Source organism: Loxodonta africana, chromosome 8 (genome assembly GCF_030014295.1).
Source record: "Loxodonta africana isolate mLoxAfr1 chromosome 8, mLoxAfr1.hap2, whole genome shotgun sequence".
NCBI classification, from domain to species: Eukaryota; Metazoa; Chordata; class Mammalia; order Proboscidea; family Elephantidae; genus Loxodonta; species Loxodonta africana.
Window position 1 is genome coordinate 77,591,056 of NC_087349.1, and position 22,806 is coordinate 77,613,861.

The 22,806-nt window shown below is 38.0% G+C and overlaps 1 long non-coding RNA gene across 8 annotated transcripts in view; it reads left to right on the forward strand.

Annotated features, from left to right (window-relative positions):
* LOC111749721 (uncharacterized) overlaps window positions 1–22,806 on the forward strand; it is a 96,992-nt gene that overhangs the window by 50,126 nt on the left and 24,060 nt on the right. For 6 of the 8 annotated variants that reach the window (XR_010322704.1, XR_010322705.1, XR_010322701.1 and 3 more), the window contains 2 exons: window positions 373–522; window positions 790–3,200. This is a non-coding gene — a long non-coding RNA (uncharacterized LOC111749721). The remainder of the gene's footprint in view (window positions 1–372; window positions 523–789; window positions 3,201–22,806) is intronic. The other 2 variants (XR_010322700.1, XR_002784915.2) reach the window with 2 other exon arrangements.

Below are 22,806 nucleotides of genomic sequence, written 5' to 3' on the forward strand. Positions count from 1 at the left end.
ATTTGAAATAATTTTTTAAGCAAGGAGATCTGAACACAAAAAAGGAGCAATTATCTTTCTAAACACCATCCCTAATATTTCCTTCAGTTTAGGAGACAAGGATGTAACTAACTTTTCTTATCAGAAATCTTAGCTGAACTTCTCTCTCTGCACTGACTGCTGAAAATGGGCCAAGGCTTGCCACTCACATTAAGCTTATGTGTGTCAGAAATACACAAGTTGGAATTTCTGGTTGACTGTGATCTGTTGAGGTTAAGTGTTGAGGGAACAAAATTTTATTGCATCTTTTCTTTGCATCTACTTTAAAGTGAAGAGCTCAGGAGCCTAAAGAAATGAGCTTCCTTGTTTGTTTTTTTTTTTTCTTTCCATGAGGTATTTGAAGAGGATATCAAGGAGCACAGGCCTTGAAAACCTTCTCCACTCTTTGCTCCTTAAACTCTGGGAAGGACAGTTCAGAAAATCAGTGTCTGCATCATCACACTGGGAAAGTTAAACACCACCCTCTTCTGTCACAGCCCCAAGGTATCTACCATTTGATGACTAATCACCAAATCAGCTATATTCTCATGAAGCTCTTTATTTGCTTCTCATGACCAAATTATATGTACATATTTAAAATGCACTTTTAGTAGATTAATATGTTGTATTTGACAGAACTTTAAGCTGAATTTTAGTTTCTGATGATCTTTAGTAATTTTACCAGAGTAACATGTGTGCTTTCAAACGGGGCCTGGATTTTCATTGAAAGAAAAAAAAACTTTCATAACAACTTTTTTTTTTTTTAAATAGGCCTCTAAACAACTCACTGGAAACTATTTTAAGCTCACTACTTCTTTCCCAGAGTCCTAAAATATTCCATCACGTTGTTTATAAGGTATTTGTTTGTTTTCTCAACATTTTCTGTTTTAACTTCCAATTGTTAACAGTGCGCAACAGTGTGCTTCTTTTCTTTTCTTTTTTTATTTTATTTATTTATTTACTGTCATCCTGAAAATGTGATTTTCATCTATTTTATACAGAGGTGCATTTTCTTAATTCATAATGTGTGCATTGTAGACACTCTGACACAAACCTCAATGCATATGCGTCAATCTATCCTAGCATTTCCCAGAGGCAGAGAACTTCCTGGTTCAAACATATACAGGACTGGAGGTGCTCACTTGTCCATGACAGGAAATTTGGAAAGCAGCTGCCTAGCCAATGGACTGGAAGAGATCCAGATTTTTGCCCATTGTAAAGAAAGGTGATCTAACCGAATGCAGAAATTATCAAACAATGTCATTAATATCACACATAAGTCAAATTTTGCAGATGATATTCAAAAGCATTTGCATATTGCATAACACATCAACAGGGAACTGCCAAAAATTCAAGCCGGATTCAGAAGAGAATGTAGAACAAGAGTTAACATTACTAATGTCAAATGGATCTTGGTGAAAGGAAAGAATACCAGAAAGATGTTTACCTATGTCTTATTGATTATGCAAAGGCATTCGAATATGTGGATCATAACAAATTATGGGTAACATTTCGAAGAGCAGGAATTCCTGAACACTTAATTGTGCTCATGAGGAATCTGTACATAGACCAAGAGGCAGTCATTCAAACAGAACAAGGGGATACTGTGTGGTTTAAAGTCAGGAAATGCGTGTGTCAGGGTTGTATCCTTTCAACATACTTACACAATCTGTATATTGAGCAAATAATCTGAGAAGCTGGACTATATGAAGAATGACAGGGCATCAGGATTGGAGGAAGACTCATTAACAATCTACAAAATGCAGATGATACAACCTTGCTTACTGCAAACAAAGAGGACTTGAAGCCCTTACTGAAGAAGATCAAAGACCACAGCCGTCGGTATGGATTACACCTCAACATAAAGAAAACAAAAATTCTCACAACTGGACTAATAAGCAACATCATGATAAATGGAGAAAATATTAAAGTTGTCAAGGATTTCATTTTACTTGGATCCATAATCAACGCCCATGGAAACAGCAGTCAAGAAGTCAAAAGATGTATTGCATTGGGCAAATCTGCTCCAAAAGATCTCTTTAAAGTGTTAAAAAGCAAAGATGTCACTTTGAGGACTAAGGCGCTCCTGACCCAAGCCATGGTATTTCCAATCACCTCATATGCATGTGAAAACTGGACAATGAGTAAGGAAGACTGAAGAAGAAAGGAGAATTGATGCATCTGAATGATGGTATTGGTGAAGAACATTGAATATATCATGGATGATCAGACAAATGTAGCCCTGGTGGCCCAGTGTTTAAGCATTCAGCTACTAACCAAAAAGTCAGCAGTTCAAAACCAAAAGCTGCTCCTTGGAAACCCTATGAGGCAGTTCTACTCTGCTGTATAGGGTCACTATGAGTGGCAATCAACTCCATGGCAACGGGTTTCACCAGAAGAATGAACACACCTGTCTTGGACGAAGTCTAACCAGAAAGTTCTATAGAGGCAAGGATGGCAAGACTTTATCTCACATACTTTGGACATGTTGTTAGAAGGGGCCAGTCACTGGAGAAGGACATCATGCTTGGTAAAGCAGAGGGTGAGAAAAAAAGAGGAAGACCCTCAACAAGATGGATTGACACAGTAGCTGCAATGATGGCTTGAAGCATAGCAAGGATTGTAAGGATAGTGCAGGACCAGACAGTGTTTCGTTCTATTGTTCATAGGGTCACTATGAGTAGGAACTGAGTTGAAGGCATCTAACAAGAACAACAATCTTTATGGAGGACTGCCACATCTTTCTTACCCGGAGTGACTGGTGGGTTTGAACTGCCAACTTTTTCAGTTAAGAGCCGAGCCCTTTAACCACTGTGCCACCATGGCACCTGAAAAAGTGCTAGGTTCCCCCAAATCTGAATTTGCCTCTGTTAGTAAGACTTGAATGACAAATGAAATTTAATTTAAATCTTTGCAAGAACAAAATTATTTCTTTCAAAGCAGCCATCCCTGGTATTGTGAATTTCTTTTGGCAAGAATATTGGAGATAGACTTTGGGTTTTTTTTTTTAAGAATTTTATAGTACCATTAATAATGCAAATTTTAAAATAAGTCCTAATATAAAAAGTATCAGAAAAATAATTGACTTATTTATTTATTTTTTTTTGCATCCTCAGGTTGCCTGAGTATAAAATTTAAAAAGAGTTAAGTGCTTAAATCAAAGTGTAAAGCAGAGGATTCAGGTAGGCAATTCTTGAGTACCTTAACATTTATTAGCCCTTATTTTATATTGCTTGCCTGCCTCTATTGACTTTGCTGTTTTACAGTAACATCACTATTTATTAGCATTTTAACCAAGGGATAAAGAAGGAAAACCAAGAAAAGTAAAACACATTCTGGTTAACCAGTTATTCTAATTGAGCTTGTCTGAATTCTCAGAAGAGACTGAAACTCTTCCTCAAGTATAAACTATAAATTACTGATCTTCATTCCTAGGCAAGTCATTTTTATGCTATCCATTGGGCATATATAGAGCTAATCTTGTATTTAGCCACAAATAAAACCTTAAATAAAAATTCAGGACTAGACCTTTTATAATTTAACTTCCTAATTGAAAAAAATTTTAAATAAGAAAAACTTAAATACCTGGAATATTAGAAACATATTTTTATATAACTCTTTTATCGAAGAAAATATATAAGTTGAATATACATGTGATCTAGAAATCAGTAAGAATAACATTGCATACCAAAAACTATAGGTCACATTGAAACTTGTAATTGAAGAAAACTTACAGCCATAAATGATTTCTTTATAAGCAGATAAAAGCAAAAGAAATTAAATTAGCATTGACCTTAAGAAATTAGAAAAGAACACAAAATGAAACAAAAGAAAATAGAAAGAAGGAATTCATAAAGATAAAGACAAAAACTAATTTAAAAACTGCAAAAGAGTAGAAAGGAACTTAAATACAAAACCTGGTTCTTTGAAAAATGATTAAAAAATACAAATGATAACCGCCAGAATGCTCTTTAGAAGCGAAGATGGCAAGATTTCATTTCAAGTACTTGGGACATGTCTGTAAGGACCAGTCCCTAGAGAAGGGCATCATGCTTGATAAAGTAAAGGATCAGCAAAAAAGGAAGAAGACTCTCAACAAAATGGATTGACATAGCAGCTGCAAGGATGGGCTGAAGCATAGCAGTGATTGTGAGGATGGCACAGGCCCGGGCTGGGTTTCTTCCATTCTGTTGTACGGAGGATCTCTATGAGTCAGAACCAGCTCCACAGCACCTAACAACGACAACAACCTTTATGGGAGCAGATTGCTAGGTCTTTCTCCTGTGGAGCCACTGGATGGGTTCGAGCCACCAGCCTTTTGGTTAGTCGCTGAGTGCTTAACCATTGCACCACCAGGGCTCTCGAGAACCAGAATATGACGTGAACCTGGTCCACAAAAGTGGCTGTTTCTGTGACCGCCATTGCCATCACTTAACTTCAAGAGTTTTTAAGAAAAAGTGAAGGGGCAGCCAACCCACTCCATGTCACCAAGACTTTTTGTCCAGATCATATCTCCAACTAAGTAGAAATGAAATTTAAAATAAACTTTAACAAAACTTCATTTTGGGAAGGGACTAAAATTACAGATTAATCCTTGATGATTCCTATATAGCCTTTAGGACCAAAAACCAAACCCAGTGCTGTCAAGTCGATTCTGACTCATAGCGACCCTATAGGACAGAGTAGAACTGCCCCATAGAGTTTCCAAGGAGAGCCTGGCAGATTCGAACTGCCTCCCCTTTGGTTAGCCGCCGTAGCACTTAACCACTATGCCACCAGGGTTTCCAGCCTTTAGGAATGACTATTGAAATTCCACATCTCCCACCAATATTCTTCTAGCAGCATAGGTTTTGCATTCAGCCATTTGATGAGTATTTCTACACATGATTATTTTTCAAGTGAAATGCCTTCCGAGAATAATGTTTAAAATAAGAATAATTAAACAATTATAGAGTAAGTCAACTTCTTGAGTTCAGATTTCTGACTAGGAAATGATTCTCCCTTACTACTTATCCAGTTAACTCTCCAAATTATTAGAATTAAGGGACTTACATTTTTATTTCTAGAACCAATATTAAGGGTAACTTATATTAGCAGGATTTTGCTCTGAGCATGAACTCAATTTGAAAACCAGAACCAAACCCACTGCCATCGAGTTGATTCCAACTCATAGCAACCATATAGGATGGAGTAGAACTGCCCCATAGGGTTTCCAAGGAGTGCCTGGTGAATTCAAACTGCCAACCTTTTGGTTAACAGCTGTAGCTTTTAATCACTACACCACCCGGGTTTCAGTTTGAAGGGACTACTTAAATATATGTATTTCTCCATACAAAGTAGTAAGAAACAAGTTTGAAACCTTCCTTCAAGCCTCTCCTGCTGTGTCTCTGCATAACCTTCAAACTAAAGTTCCAGTAAGGACACCATAGAGAAATCAACACCAAGCCTAAGGGGCTTGGCAGTTCTCAACCAGTATCCAAAGAAATGAAGGGCGGGGAGGAGATAAGAAGGACACACCCCCCACCAACCCCTGACATTAAAAGGTCCCAGGCTCACAAGGTCTCTGTTTTTACCTTACGGATAGTACGTGATTCACAGCCTGGCAGTGTTTGTAGAAGGTGTTTTGTTTAGCCGTGTTTTGCAGCTGAGATGTTTTGAAAGTGAGTGTTTGAGAGCACACAGCTGGATTAATAAACGTGGCACAGAGTTTCTAAGTTGGGGACAGGGACAAACTGAAGAACTTGCCATGAGACCTGGATCATGTTGACCACAAGAATACAGACTGCATCCCAGTTTCTCTTCAAGTGTTTCAGAGAACTGTTTTTGTTGTCATTGATTTTATTTATTTTTTTATGATTTTATTATTTTGTTGTTGAGAATATGCACGGTGAAACAGATACCAATTCAACAGTTTCTACATGTATAATTCAATGCCTTTGATTATATTCTTCGAGTAGTGCAGCTATCCTCGCCCTCCTTCTCTGGGTTGTTCCCCCCATTAACATAAACTCACTGTCCCTTAAGCTCCTATCTAGTCTTTTAAGAAGAAAAATAAAAGCAAATTTTGTCATGAGAAGTTATAAATTACAGAGTACTTTTAAAGTGCTTAGGTTTTAAGAAATTTCTGATGATTTCTGAAAAGTTTAACAATGTCATTGAAGAAGGATAGGAGTCTCTTATACATCCATGAAGAAAAAAATGAAGTAAAACTTAAATTTTGAGTAAATCTATTGATGACTTGTTTAAATGTTATAAAAGCCAACTACTTAAAAAAATCAAATTGCTCTTTTAAATTAGTCTTTAGTTATTATCTTTGTGTTTTTTGTTGTTGTGGTATGCTGTCAAAGCCTGTACCTCAAGTTATAATTAATATACCAAGGAAGAGCAAAAACTTAAGATATTTGTCCAAAATTTATTTAGATCCTAAATGTCCAGTCTGTATGAGGCCAAGACACTTAATGTACATTTTTTATTTTTATGTTCATTCGTCTGTTCCATAAATATTTGCTGAACACCTGTAATGTACTTGGCACTCATCTGCTGGGGGTGCAGAGCAATTCCTACCCTCACAGACTTTAGTTGTAGTTCAGGGATGATAGCAAAAGGACACGATTATTATTTGTTGGATGGCAATAATTAGAGAAAAAAATAAAGCAGGACTAGTAAGTACCTAAGGGGTGGGGAGTGCATGGTGTGGTTGGCAATTTAAAATAGGTATTTAAGGAAGACCTCTTTGGGAAAGTAAAAACTGAGCAGAGACTTGAAGGAAGCAATAAAATATATAGAAAAAATATTATTCAAGGAATTTGAAGTTTTTGCATTCTTTTCTGAGCAGTTAAATTAAAATAATTGATAAGTATTTGAAAACGGCACTGTTACAATAGTTTATTCCATTAGACGTTGTTGTTAGCTGTGATCCCCTGTGCAACAGAATGAAATGCTGTCTGTTCTGTGCCATCTCCGTGATGGGTTGTGGATGGTATCGCCATTAGGCATTACACTATGAGAAAGATGTATACAGGTTTATAGACCACTGTAGACCTATGATGTCTCAAAGGATAGGCCAGGGGTTCTGTAAGATCTTGACAACTTCAATTTTGTTCAGGGTAATTTGGGATTCTGTGTAAGTTCACTCCATTTCTTTGAAAATTAGAGATATGGTCATTCTCTGTAACTAGCTTTAAAAATTTAGCAACTCGGATTTAATTAACAAAAACACCATGAGCACTGTAAAGCATCCTGAATGGGAATTAAAACCTGAGGATTGTGCAGACTGGTCACTAAGTAGCCTTGCGACTTTGGGAACACATTTAATTTCTATGAGTCTCTATTTTCTCACCTGCTAAACAATGTGTTTGGATACCACGGTTTTTCAAAAGTTTTTTCTTTTATTAAAAGTTTATCATTTCCAAGATTCCATGATTTTACTATACATTGTAGTGCCTCTTACTAAAACACAGTGCAACAAGATAATAACTGTTTTGGGGCAAGTTCTGTGGATGACTCAACCGACCAAACAAGGGATGAGGAACACTCCTTTATACCTGTGCCCATGTAAATCCTTTTCTTGAATTTTCAGCTGTTGTACTCATTGTAGGACTTGTCAGTGACCTCGCCAAAGTCCTCCTCACCCATTGTTTGTTCAACCTGCATGCCAAACTGCTTCATCTCCTGCTACTGTTTCCCAGAAGATTGCAGCTGCCCTACATCGCTTGAAGCTGTGCTTTGAAGTGCCCCACTGCTTATAGTTACCTTGTTTTATCTCACCATGCCCAGATTCCAGAATCCTAAAGTAATCCTTTCTTCTCACACAGTAGCTCAGGGAAAATGTGCTGCGGTATCTCATACGGAAGATTTCAATGACTACTGGCTCTATTTATATATATAGGAAGAGTGGTTAAGAGCTATGGCTGCTAAGCAAAAGGTCAGCAGTTTGAATCCACCAACTGCTCCTTGGAAACTATGGGGCAATTCTACTCTGTCCTACAGGGCCCCTATAAGTAGGAATTGACTCGACGGCAGTGGGTGTGTGTGGGGTGTGTGTGGGGTGTGTGTGTGTGTGTGTGTGGTGGCTCTATTATAGCACCTCAATGGTGTTTATTTTTTTTCTTATCTTGGAGGTGGAAGGATACCTACTCTGCATCAGAGCTCAAAATTCTAAAGTCCAACTTAATATTCAGTTTTATCCTTTCCTACTTGTACGAAGGTTACTGACTAACTCAACACACATTAGTGTCTCCTTTCTTTTCTGAAAGGAGGAGGCAGCCTTGTGGTATAGCAGGTATGCTTTGGAGGTAACCCAGGTCTTGAATTCTAACTTCATGTCTAAATATATAAATGTAACTATAAAAATATAGGGAGGAGTAATTTAAATGTATTGAGTAACTATGAAGAAAATTTATTTAGGCCTTTGGTCTCACATTTTTAATTTAGGTAAGAATCAGCTATGCAATTTATTAAAAAAACTTTTCCGTAAGTCAAGAGCAGGGATTTTGGTTCAGTCAGTCCATGTGGAACCCGGGAGTCTGCATTTTAACAAGCAGCCGAGGTGGTTCTGACACTAATATGTCCTGATTTCTGTAAGAAACCCTGTCTTAGCCTGAATAAGTCTAGTCAGTACTTAGGAAAGAGCATGAGGGTATCACAACCAGACAAAACTCAGTTTACATCCCAGGTCTGCTATTTACCCTCTTTAGGAGTATCAACAAATTAGGTAATGTCTTTGAGCCTCAGCTTCCTCAACTGTAAAGCTGAATAATTCTTAGTATATAAGATTAAATTAGACATTATACCTAAAGAACTTTCTACTATCGAAAAAAAATCACTAATTAAGTACATTGTTAATGCCACAGAATTATATAATTTGAAATGGCTAAAACGATAAATTTTATGTTATGTATATTTTTTTTAATAACTTTTATTAAGCTTCAAGTGAACGTTTACAAATCCAATCAGTCTGTCACATATAAGTTTACATACATCTCACTCCCTACTCCCACTTGCTCTCCTCGTCTTGAGTCAGCCCTTTCAGTCTCTCCTTTCTTGACAATTTTGCCGGCTTCCCTCTCTCTCTATCCTCCCATCCCCCCTCCAGACAAGAGTTGCCAACACAATCTCAAGTGTCCACCTGATATACTTAGCTCACTCTTCATCAGCTTCTCTCTCCCACCCGCTAACCAGTCCCTTTCATGTCTGATGAGTTGTCTTTGGGGATGGTTCCTGTCCTGTGCCAACAGAAGGTCTGGGGAGCATGGCCGCTGGGATTCCTCTAGTCTCAGTCAGACCATTAAGTATGGTCTTTTTATGAGAATTTGGGGTCTGTATCCCACTGATCTCCTGCTCCCTCAGGGGTCCTCTGCTGTGCTCCCTGTCAGGGCAGTCATCTATTGTGGCCGGGCACCAACTAGTTCTTCTGGTCTCAGGATGATGTAGGTCTCTGGTTCATGTGGCCCTTTCTGTCTCTGGGGCTCTTAGTTGTCGTGTGGCCTTGGTGTTCTTCATTTTCCTTTGCTCCAGATGGGTTGAGACCAATTGATGCATCTTAGATGGCCGCTTGTTAGCATTTAAGACCCCAGATGCCACATTTCAAAGTGGGATGCAGAATGATTTCATAATAGAATTATTTTGCCAATTGACTTAGAAGTTCCCGCAAATCATGTTCCCCAGACCCCCGCCCTTGCTCCGCTGACCTTTGAAGCATTCATTTTATCCCGGAAACTTCTTTGCTTTTGGTCCAGTCCAATTGAGCTGACCTTCCATGTATTGAGTGTTGTCTTTCCCTTCACCTAAAGCAGTTCTTATCTACTGATTAATCAATAAAAAACCCTCTCCCACCCTCCCTCCCTCCCCTCCTCGTAACCACAAAAATATGTGTTCTTCTCAGGTTTACTATTTCTCAAGATCTTATAATAGTGGTCTTATACAATATTTGTCCTTTTGCCTCTGACTCATTTCGCTCAGCATAATGCCTTCCAGGTTCCTCCATGTTATGAAATGTTTCAGAGATTTGTCACTGTTCTTTATCGATGCGTAGTATTCCATTGTGTGAATATACAACAATTTATTTACCCATTCATCTGTTGATGGACACCTTGGTTGCTTCCAACTTTTTGCTATTGTAAAGAGAGCTGCAATAAACATGGGTGTGCATATATCTGTTTGTGTGAAGGCTCTTGTATCTCTAGGGTATATTCCGAGGAGTGGGATTTCTGGGTTGTATGGTAGTTCTATTTCTAACTGTTTAAGATAACGCCAGATAGATTTCCAAAGTGGTTGTACCATTTTACATTCCCACCAGCAGTGTATGAGAGTTCCAATCTCTCCGCAGCCTCTCCAACATTTATTATTTTGTGTTTTTTGGATTAATGCCAGCCTAGTTGGTGTGAGATGGAATCTCATCGTAGTTTTAATTTGCATTTCTCTAATGGCTAATGATCGAGAGCATTTTCTCATGTATCTGTTGGCTGCCTGAATATCTTCTGTAGTGAAAAGTGTGTTCATCTCCTTTGCCCACTTCTTGATTGGGTTGTTTGTCTTTTTGTGGTTGAATTTTGACAGAATCATGTAGATTTTAGAGATCAGGCGCTGGTCAGAGATGTCATAGCTGAAAATTCTTTCCCAATCTGTAGGTGGTCTTTTTACTCTTTTGGAGAAGTCTTTATATGAGCATAGGTGTTTGATTTTTAGGAGCTCCCAGTTATCTGGTTTCTCTTCATCATTTTTGGTAATGTTTTGTATTCTGTTTATGCCTTGTATTAGGGCTCCTAGGGTTGTCCCTATTTTTTCTTCCATGATCTTTATCGTTTTAGTCTTTATGTTTAGGTCTTTGATCCACTTGGAGTTAGTTTTTGTGCATAGTGTGAGGTATGGGTCCTGTTTCATTTTTTTGCAAATGGATATCCAGTTATACCAGCACCATTTGTTAAAAAGGCTATCTTTTTCCCAATTAACTGACACTGGTCCTTTGTCAAATATCAGCCGCTCATACGTGGATGGATCTATGTCTGGGTTCTCAATTCTGTTCCATTGGTCTATGTGCCTGTTGTTGTACCAGTACCAGGCTGTTTTGACTACTGTGGCTGTATAATAGGTTCTGAAGTCAGGTAAAGTGAGGCCTCCCACTTTCTTCTTCTTTTTCAGTAATGCTTTGCTTATCCGGGGGCTTCTTTCCCTTCCATATGAAATTGGTGATTTGTTTCTCTATCCCCTTAAAATATGACATTGGAATTTGGATCGGAAGTGCGTTAAATGTATAGATGGCTTTTGGTAGAATAGACATTTTTACTATGTTAAGTCTTCCTATCCATGAGCAAGGTATGTTTTTCCACTGAAGTATGTCCTCTTGAATTTCTTGTAGTAGAGCTTTGTAGTTTTCTTTGTATAGGTCTTTTACATCCTTGGTAAGATTTATTCCTAAGTATCTTATCTTCTTGGGGGCTACTGTGAATGGTATTGATTTGGTTATTTCCCCTTCGGTGTTCTTTTTGTTGATGTAGAGGAATCCAAGTGATTTTTGTATGTTTATTTTATAACCTGAGACTCTGCCAAACTCTTCTATTAGTTTCAGTAGTTTTCTGGAGGATTCCTTAGGGTTTTCTGTGTATATAATCATGTCATCTGCAAATAGTGATAACTTTACTTCTTCCTTGCCAATCCGGATACCTTTTATTTCTTTGTCTAGCCTAATTGCCCTGGCTAGGACTTCCAGCACGATGTTGAATAAGAGCGGTGATAAAGGGCATCCTTGTCTGGTTCCCGTTCTCAAGGGAAATGCTTTCAGGTTCTCTCCATTTAGAGTGATATTGGCTGTTGGCTTTGCATAGATGCCCTTTATTATGTTGAGGGATTTTCCTTCAATTCCTATTTTGGTAAGAGTTTTTATCATAAATGGGTGTTGGACTTTGTCAAATGCCTTTTCTGCATCAATTGATAAGATCATGTGGTTTTTGTCTTTTGTTTTATTTATGTGATGGATTACATTAATGGTTTTTCTGATATTAACCCAGCCTTGCATACCTGGTATAAATCCCACTTGATCAGGGTGAATTAGTTTTTTGATGTGTTGTTGGATTCTATTGGCTAGAATTTTGTTGAGGATTTTTGCATCAATGTTCATGAGGGATATAGGTCTATAATTTTCTTTTTTTGTAATGTCTTTACCTGGTTTTGGTATCAGGGAGATGGTGGCTTCATAGAATGAGTTGGGTAGTATTCCGTCATTTTCTATGCTTTGGAATACCTTCAGAAGTATTGGTGTTAACTCTTCTCTGAAAGTTTGGTAGAACTCTGCAGTGAAGCCGTCCGGGCCAGGGCTTTTTTTTGTTGGGAGTTTTTTGATTACCGTTTCAATCTCTTTTTTTGTTATGGGTCTATTTAGTTGTTCTACTTCTGAATGTGTTAGTTTAGGTAGGTAGTGTTTTTCCAGGAATTCATCCATTTCTTCTAGGTTTTCAAATTTGTTAGAGTACAATTTTTCATAATAATCTGAAATGATTCTTTTAATTTCATTTGGTTCTGTTGTGATGTGGTCCTTCTCATTTCTTATTCGGGTTATTTGTTTCCTTTCCTGTATTTCTTTAGTCAGTCTAGCCAATGGTTTATCAATTTTGTTAATTTTTTCAAAGAACCAGCTTTTGGCTTTGTTAATTCTTTCAATTGTTTTTCTGTTCTCTAATTCATTTAGTTCAGCTCTAATTTTTATTATTTGTTTTCTTCTGGTGCCTGATGGATTCTTTTGTTGCTCACTTTCTATTTGTTCAAGTTGTAGGGACAGTTCTCTGATTTTGGCTCTTTCTTCTTCATGTATGTGTGCATTTATCGATATAAATTGGCCTCTGAGCACTGCTTTTGCTGTGTCCCAGAGGTTTTGATAGGAAGTATTTTCATTCTCGTTGCTTTCTATGAATTCCCTTATTCCCTCCTTGATGTCTTCTATAACCCAGTCTTTTTTCAGGAGGGTATTGTTCATTTTCCAAGTATTTGATTTCTTTTCCCTAGTTTTTCTGTTATTGATTTCTAGTTTTATTGCCTTGTGGTCTGAGAAGATGCTTTGTAATATTTCGATGTTTTGGACTCTGCAAAGGTTTGTTTTATGACCTAATACGTGGTCTATTCTAGAGAATGTTCCATGTGCACTAGAAAAAAAAGTATATTTTGCAGCAGTTGGGTGGAGATTTCTGTATAAGTCAATGAGGTCAAGTTGGTTGATTGTTGTAATTAGATCTTCCGTGTCTCTATTGAGCTTCTTACTGGATGTCCTGTCCTTCTCCGAAAGTGGTGTGTTGAAGTCTCCTATTATAATTGTGGAGGTATCTATCTCACTTTTCAATTCTGTTAAAATTTGATTTATGTATCTTGCAGCCCTGTCATTGGGTGCATAAATATTTAATATGGTTATGTCTTCCTGATCAATTGTCCCTTTTATCATTATATAGTGTCCTTCTTTATCCTTTGTGATGGATTTAAGTCTAAAGTCTATTTTGTCAGAAATTAATATTGCTACTCCTCTTCTTTTTTGCTTATTGTTTGCTTGATATACTTTTTTCCATCCTTTGAGTTTTAGTTTGTTTGTGTCTCTAAGTCTAAGGTGTGTCTCTTGTAGGCAGCATATAGATGGATCGTGTTTCTTTATCCAGTCTGTGACTCTCTGTCTCTTTATTGGTGCATTTAGTCCATTTACATTCAGGGTAATTATAGGTAAATAAGTTTTTAGTGCTGTCATTTTGATGTCTTTTTATGTGTGTTGTTGACAATTTCATTTTTCCACATACTTTTTTGTGCTGAGGCGTTTTTCTTAGTAAATTGTGAGATCCTCATTTTCATAGTGTTTAACTTTATGTTAGTTGAGTCGTTACGTTTTTCTTGGCTTTTATCTTGAGTTATAGAGTTGTTATACCTTTTTGTGGTTACCTTATTATTTACCCGTATTTTTCTAAGTAAAAACCTAACTTGTATTGTTCTGTATCGCCTTGTATCACTCTCCATATGGCAGTTCAATGCCTCCTGTATTTAGTCCCTCTTTTTGATTATTGTGATCTTTTACCTATTGACTTCCATGATTCCTTGTTATGTGTATTATTTTATTTATTTATTTATTTTTAGAATTAATCTTAATTTGTTTGTTTTTGTGCTTTCCTTATTTGAGTTGATATCAGGACGTTCTGTTTTGTGACCTTGTGTTGTGCTGATATCTGATGTTATTGGTTCTCTGACCAAACAATATCCTTTAGTATTTCTTGTAGCTTTGGTTTGGTTTTTGCAAATTCTCGAAACTTGTGTTTATCTGTAAATATCTTAATTTCTCCTTCATATTTCAGAGAGAGTTTTGCTGGATATATGATCCTTGGCTGGCAGTTTTTGTCCTTCAGTGTTCTGTATATGTCGTCCCATTCCCTTCTTGCCTGCATGGTTTCTGCTGAGTAGTCTGAACTTATTCTTATTGATTCTCCCTTGAAGGAAACCTTTCTTTTCTCCCTGGCTGCTTTTAAAATTTTCTGTTTATCTTTGGTTTTGGTGAGTTTGATGATATGTCTTGGAGTTTTTCTTTTTGGATCAATCTTAAATGGGGTTCGATGAGCATCTTGGATAGATATCCTTTCGTCTTTCATGATGTCAGGGAAGTTTTCTGTCAGGAGTTCTTCAACTATTTTCTCTGTGTTTTCTGTCCCCCCTCCCTGTTCTGGGACTCCAATCACCCGCAGGTTATCCTTCTTGATAGAGTCCCACATGATTCTTAGGGTTTCTTCATTTTTTTTAATTCTTTTATCTGATTTTTTTTCAGCTATGCTGGTGTTGATTCCCTGGTCCTCCAGATGTCCCAGTCTGCATTCTAATTGCTCGAGTCTGCTCCTCTGACTTCCTATTGCATTGTCTAATTCTGTAATTTTATTATTAATCTTTTGGATTTCTACATGTTGTCTCTCTATGGATTCTTGCAACTTATTAATTTTTCCACTATATTCTTGAATAACCTTTTTGAGTTCTTCAACAGTTTTATCAGTGTGTTCCTTGGCTTTTTCTGCAGTTATCCTAATTTCATTTGTGATATCTTTAAGCATTCTGTAAATTAGTTTTTTATATTCTGTATCTGATAATTCCAGGATTGTATCTTCATTTGGGAAAGATTTTGATTCTTTTGTTTGGGGGGTTGGAGAAGCTGTCATGGTCTGCTTCTTTAAGTGGTTTGATATGGATTGTTGTCTCCGAGCCATCACTGGGAAACTAGTTTTTCCAGAAAATCCGGTAAAAAAAAAAAATGCAGTCAGATCCCTATCAGAGTTCTCCCTCTGACTCAGGCTATTGGGATGTTAATGAAGCCGCCTGGGGAGGGTGGGGGAGGGACCAGAGAGATAGGAGAGTAGCACCTCAGAATATAGCCAGAGTTGCTTGTCTTGCTTGGAATGACTATTATATCTGAGATTCCCACGGGCGCGTCGCCTATGTGTGCTGGCTGTGTGGAGATTGCCCCCGGGGGGTCTGGCCCGCTGGAGTCACGGTCAGATCCTCCGCTTCCAGCCCCACGCCCAGCGTCAAGGCTCCCCTACTGGGACAGTGCACTCTCTACTCCAAAATCAGTCGCTGCCTCCCGGGGACTTCTCGCCCCTCCAGCCGCTTGGCCGTGCCGCCTCCGCGAACCAGTTGGGCCCCCTCCCGGGGTTAGTTCAGGTGGGTGGAAGCAGCTCCCCGTGCTTGTGCCGTGACCGAGTGTCCTGGCTGGGACGCTGTTCTCCCCGCTCCAATACCAGTCGCTGCCTCCCGGGGACTTCTCCTATTGGCTGCGTCCCACGCCGCCTGCGCAAACTGGCTGGGCCCTCTCCCGGGGTTAGTTCAGGGGGGTGGAGCAGCTCTCCGTGTTTATGCCGTACCTGCGTCCAGTCCAAATCCCAGCGGGATGGTTCCCCAGCTGGGACTCTGTTCTTCCTGCTCCAAGACCAGTCACTGCCTCCTGGGGACTTCTCCTACCGGCTGCATCCCACGCTGCCCGAGGAACTGGCTGGTCCCCCTCCTGGGGTTAGTTCAGGGGGGTGGAGCAGCTCTCTGTGCTTGTGCCGTACCTGACTGGTACGCTGGCTCCGGGCTCTGGAAACAATCGCTGCTTCCCCGTATTAGTTCGTTCTCCGTCTCTAAATCTGTGTTTGTTGTTCAGGGTTCGTAGATTGTTATGTATGTGATCGATTCACTTGTTTTTCCATGTCTTTGTTATAAGAGGGATCCGAGGTAGCGTCTGCCTAGTCCGCCATCTTGCCTCCGCCTCCTATTGTTGTTATGTATATTTTAACACAATTTTAAATAGTAATCACGATGAGTTGGAATTGACTCGTCTGTGATAGTTTGGAAACCTGGTGGTATAGTGGTTAAGAGTTTGGCTGCTAACCAAAATATTGGCAGCTCGAATCCACCAGGCACTCTTTGGAAACCCTGTGGGGCAGTTCTACTCTGTTCTATAGGGTCACTATGAGTTGGAATTAACTCGATGGCAATGGGTTTTTTAACCACTGAAATGGAAATATATATTTATAACATGTATAAAGGTTTCATTGATTTGGATGGCCTACTAAATAGAGTACCTAACTATTCTAATAGGTATATGTATTGTGAATACATTGGTATAATGTCTTAAACTAAATTCAGCTCCCTCATTCCGCTATTCTTACTCAGAAATGAAAACTTAAGAAACCACCAGCTAGTGGGAAAATAGTATCATCGACTTTTGAATCATCAAAGAGTTTCTTCAGTGTTAAGATAGACAAAGGTTGTTGAAGGAAAAGTATTTTATACACTCCATTACCCTAAACTGCGACTTAAGAAACTTCCCCACCCCCATCTATTTCTGGCTCTGTGACTTTATTCTAAAGCTCAATGTAATTTCCCAAAAGAGTCATTTGAGGTGATTACCCAATTACATAATACCTGAAAGTCAATCTGATTTGAGCCCTCTGGAAATTTCAGCTGCAAATGTACGTAGAGACTTGTTATGGATTGAATTGTTGTTGTTAGGTGCTGTCGAGTGTCGAGTTGTTTCCCACATGTAGTGGCCCCGTGCACAACGGAACGAAACACTGCCCAGCCCTTCATGATCCTCACAATCATTGCTATGTTTGAACCCACTGTGTTGATCCATCTCCTTAACGGTCTTCTTCTTTTTTGCTAGCCCTCTACCTTACCAGGCATGATGTCCTTCTCTAGGGACTCATCCTTTCAGTTAGTATATCCAAAGTACGTGAGATGGAGTCTCACCATCCTCGCTTCTGAGGAGCATTCTGGCTGTACTTCTAAGATAGATTTGTTCCTTCTTTTGCCGCTCCATGATATATTCAATATTCTTCACCAACACCATAATTCAAATGCATCAATTCTTCCTCCGTGTTCTTTATTCATTGTCCAGCTTTTGAGTGTGTATGAGGCAATTAAAAATGTCATGGCTTGAGTCAGGCGCACCATAGTCTTCAAAATGATATCTTTGCTTTTTAACCCTTGATAGAGGTCTTTTGCAGCAGATACACTGAATGCAATGCATTGTTTGATTTCTTGACTGCTGCTTCCATGGGCATTGATTGTGGATCCAAGTAAAATGAATTCCTTGACTGCTTCAATCTTTTCTCCATTTATTCTGGTGTTGCTTATTGGTCCAGTTTTGAGGATTTTCTTTTTTTTTTTTATGTTAAGGTGTAATCCATACTAAAGGCTGCAGTGTTTGAGCTTCATCTGTTAGTGCTTCAAGTTCTCTTTGCTTTCAGCAAGCAAGGTTGTGTCATCTGCATATCGCAGGCTATTAATGAGTCTCCCATCAATCCTGATGCTGCATTCTTCTTCATATAGCCCAGCTTTTTGGATTATTTGCTGCTCATACAGATTGAGTAAGTATGGTGAATAGATACAACCCTGACGCATATGTTTCCTGACTTTAAACCACGAAGTAACCACTTGCTCTGTTTGAAGGAATGTCTCTTTGTGTACATACAGGTTTCTCATGAGCACAATTAAATGTTCTGGAATTACAGTGCTTCAAGATGTTATCCATAATTTGTTATGATCCACACAGTTGAATGCCTTTGCATAGTCAATGAAACACAGGTAAACATCTTTCTGGTATCTCTGCTTCAGCCAAGATCTATTCGACATCAGCAATGATGTCCCTTATTCCATGTCTTCTTCTGAACTCGTCTTGAATTTCTGGCAGTTCCCTGTTTACGTACTGCTGCGATCACTTTGGAATTATCTTCAGCAAAATTTTACTTGGGTATGATATTAACAATACTGTTCAATAATTTCTGTATTCTGTTGGATCACCTTTCTTTGGAATGGGCACAACTATGGATCTCTTCCAGCCGTTTAGCCAGGTAGCTGTCTTCCGAATTTCTTAATATTGCATCTGTCTCTCATGGAACAGCTGGCAGGTCCGAATCTTGGTTCAAACCACCCACCTTTTGGTTAGTAGTTGAGCACTTAACCGCTGTGCCTCCAGGGCCCTTTCCTAGAGGTAGCACCCTGAATTCAGACTTCTAGCCTCCTAAACTGTGAGAAAATAAATGTCTATTTGTTAAAATCCACCCCTTTGTGGTATTTCTGTAATAAACCAAAAACCAAACTCTGCCATCGAGTTGATTCCAACTCACAGTGACCCTATAGGACAGAGTAGAACTGCCCCATATGGTTTCCAAGGAGCACCTGGTGGATTCGAACTGCCAAACTTTTGGGTAGCACGCGTAGCTCTTAACCACTACTCCACCAGGGTTTCCATTTCTGTGATAGCAGCGCTAAAATCAATTGTTGTTGAGTTGATTCTGACTCATAGCAACACTCATAGCGGCACTAGAGAACTAAAACAAGGCTGGAGAGTTTAATAATCAGGTTCGAGGGGTCTGTCTGGGAATGTGAGTACACTTCATTGCACTCTGAAGACCTCCAATGAGGACCCTGATGGAAACCCAGACCCCAAGTAAGAATCTGAATTGAGTTTGCTCCCTAAGATTTGCTGACTTTGGGTTACACTGAGAACACTCTCTGTGAAAGCTCTCCTGATGCCCCAGATGTAGCTTCTCCTCATATTCTACCACTGCATTTGATATTTGTACCCCCACAGCTTTATGTCACTATAGTGTGTTTGATTGCTTGCACGTCTGTCTCCCACCTGAGGGCATAGATCACAGTTTACTTATTTTTATATCCCAAGCAGGACACTGTCCGGAATTGAATGAAGACATGAATGAATGAATCAAAGAATCAACAACTATACATAGCTATACACCTACTCCTGTAGTAGAAGGACTGAATAGTTTCTGTCTTCCTAGGAACTTAGCTATGTTAGGTTTTCATGTAATTATGAAAATCTATTGCCTAAATATAAAAAGGCTAATTTTGTTCCATTTATATATATGTTGTTGTTGTTAGGTGCTGTCAAGTCGGTTCCGAATCGTAGTGGCCTTATGCACAACAGAACGAAACACTGCGCAGTCCTGCGCCATCCTCACAATCGTTATACTTGAGCCCATTGTTGCAGCCACTGTGCCAATGCATTTTGTTGAGGGTCTTCTCCTGTTTCACTGACTCTCTACTTTACCAATCATGATGTCTTTCTCCAGGGACAGATCCCTCCTGATAACATGTCCAAAGTATGTGAGATGTAGTCTTGCCATTCTTCCGTCTAAGGAGCATTCTGGTTGTGCTTCTTCCAAGGCAGTTCTGTTTGCTCTTTTGGCAGTCCATGGTATATTCAATATTCTTTTCCAGCATCACATTTCAAAGGTGTCAATTCTCCTTTAGTCTTCCTTGTTCATTGTCCACCTGTTTATATATGTAGTTCCTTTTAACTTAATGAAATATTTTGCACACTAGTTCTTCAGCATTTCAGAGAAGATAATTTTTGCCCTATGATTCATTAATATAATAAATATAAAAGGGTGCAAATGAGATATTTTATTGTTTTCTACCTTTTACTAAACCAAAAAACCAAACCCATTGATGTCGAGTTGATTCCAACTCATAGGGACCCAATAGGACAGAGTAGAACTGCCCCATAAGGTTTCCAAGGAACAGCTGGCAATTTGAGCTGCCAGCCTTTTGGTTAGCAGCTCTAGCTCTTAACCACTGTGCCAGCAGGGCTCCAAAGTGTCTCACAACTCATTTTAGTGGGTATGTCTTTGAAAATAGATCTCAAATCACTAAAGGTCAGAGAAATATTTTTTGATGATTTCATATTTACTCATATAAGATTTACCAGTTAATGCAGCCCATACCTATTGTGAAAAAATTTATGAGATTTCAGTGCCTTCTACTAATGAATTATGCCCAAAATGTATAGAAAAGAGCCTTGGTTTTGATGGAAATTTTAAAAATAAAAACAATTTTATAAAAATTTTATAAATGTTATCTTGGAATTTATCTGCTTTGTAAAGGTATTATGAAATGTACAAAACCCTAATCTGGATTCAACCTAGAGCCAAGTAATGAGATGCAAGGAGAACATTTCTTCTTTCTAGAGAACATTCTTTCTAGTTTTGAGTGAGCTCTGTTGAATCACAGAATGCCTGAAATAAAATCAGGTTGAACTTCCTCTCAGACTAGGAGGGTTCTTCAACTATAACTTACCCTTCTTGGTGTCACTTTTTCTAGCCACCAAAAAGTTTAGTTGGTTTAAAAAATTCAATTTCGGAAGTAACTAACAAGATCTTTGATGGTTCCCTTTAGTAAGAGGATTTTAGCTAAAAAGAAAACCTTAATTTTATCATTTTCATTTAAATTCATTAAAGAAGTACTTTTCAGCCTTTCATATATATCGCCAGAAAATACATAGGCCAATAAAAATAATGCTAGGAGCAACACATATTTATGTGAATTCTAAGGGTATAAAGAAATATATCAGTAGGTACGGAAAAATTGTCCAAGAAAAAGTCTAGGTAGGAACATAATACTGTCAGGACAACTGTGATGGTAAAATACTATCTCTCTATAAGGGAATCTGGTCATTGTAAAAACACAGTGCTGAATACCCTCCAGGACATAAATGTGCCATTATCTACTTCTCCTTGGGAAACACTGAAGCAAAAATCAACTTTGAGACCTTCTGATAGAAACAGTAGTCCTGAATTTCACCAGCAACTCCAATCCACTAGATCATTCAGTTATATTGAATTCATACATGGATTGATTGGTATTTTATTTTCACTGAGTTGAGTTGGCCAAAAAGAATGTATACAGCAGAAATTGTTCCTGTTCTCCATTGACAATTGGAATTCTTCAAGGAATTTTCCAAAAGAAATATTCAACTGTGAATCATTGTGAATATCAGAATTTAGAAAATCTTGAACATGAATCTTCAGAAAATACTGTCCAATAAACTTTTATTGGAGTGTAATGTATGGACAGGAAAATACACAAATCGCATGTGCACAGCTTGGTGAAATTTTCAAAAAGTGATGACATCTGTGTGAAACCAATACAAAGACTAGAAAATGTTATGCACACTCCAGAAGACCCTTTACTTGCCCTCCTGACCATTAACCCCCAAAGTAACCACAAACCTGATTTTTTTTTTTTTTTTTCAACTTTATGTAAGTAGAATCACACAGAATGGACTCTTTTGTCTCTGGCTTCTTTCACTTAAAACGTGGATGAGATTCATCCACGTTGTTGCTACAGCTATCATTTATGTATTGTCATCACTGTGTAGTAATCCATTGTATCAATATGCTATAATTTATCTATCCATTTTACTGTTATGGACATTTCCAGTTTCGAGCTATTACAAATAATGAAGTCATAAACCTTGTCATTGTGAACACACATATGTATTTCTGTTTAAAAATTTCTGTTTAGTTCATGCCTAAAAATGGGATGGTAAGATTATCGTATGTGTGTCTTTAGTAGCTTTAATAGTTTCAGCCAAGCAATAAGAAAACCTCTTTGATTCCAATCATCTCCAGCATTTGGCGTTTTGTTTTGTTGGTAAGTATGCAGTAATCTCATTGCAGTTTTAATTTTCTTTTCACTTATGACTACTGAAGTGCCTTTTTTATATATGTGGGGTCTGTTTGGATATTTTCTTTTATGGATTGCTCTTTCAAGGGTTTTGCCTGTTTTATGTTGTATTGCTTGTTTTTTTTTTTCTTTCTTATTTGCTACCTGTCTTTGATACGCATTCTTTGACAATGCTTTTATAAAAAAATTTCATGTAGTTTGCTTTCTCAGTGTCTTAATCACCTTTTGAATAACAGAAACTTAATTTTAGGATAGCCTTATTTATAGATTTTTTCCTTTTCTTAAGCCTTTTTAGAATTTTATTTAAGAAATACTTGCCTACCTCAAGGTCATAAAAATGTTCTCCTAAGTTTCCTTTGAAAGCTTTTGTGTTTTGCATTTTACTTTTATACCTACAATCCATCTGAAATTGATTGTTGTATATGGTGTGAGACAGTAGTGCTTTGTACCTGCATGTGTGTTGTTGGATATATTCCTAGCTAAGTTATTTTTTAGGTGTAAATGGCTTAATTTAAAATTTTATTTTCTATTTTTAACTTTTGAGGATAAAATACAATTGATTTCGTACATTGATTTTATATCGAGATTTTACTCAATTCACTTATTAATTCTAATAGTTTGAATATAGTTTTTTTTGCCATTTTCTATGTATAGTATCAAATCGTCTAAAAATAATGACAGTTTTATATCTTCACTTTCAACCTTTTGCCTTCTATTTTTTCAATTGTACTAGCTAATATTTCTAATACAGTATTAAGAACAGTGATGACAGATAAGTTATAAATCCAGTTTTATTACTGATCTCAGTGGAAA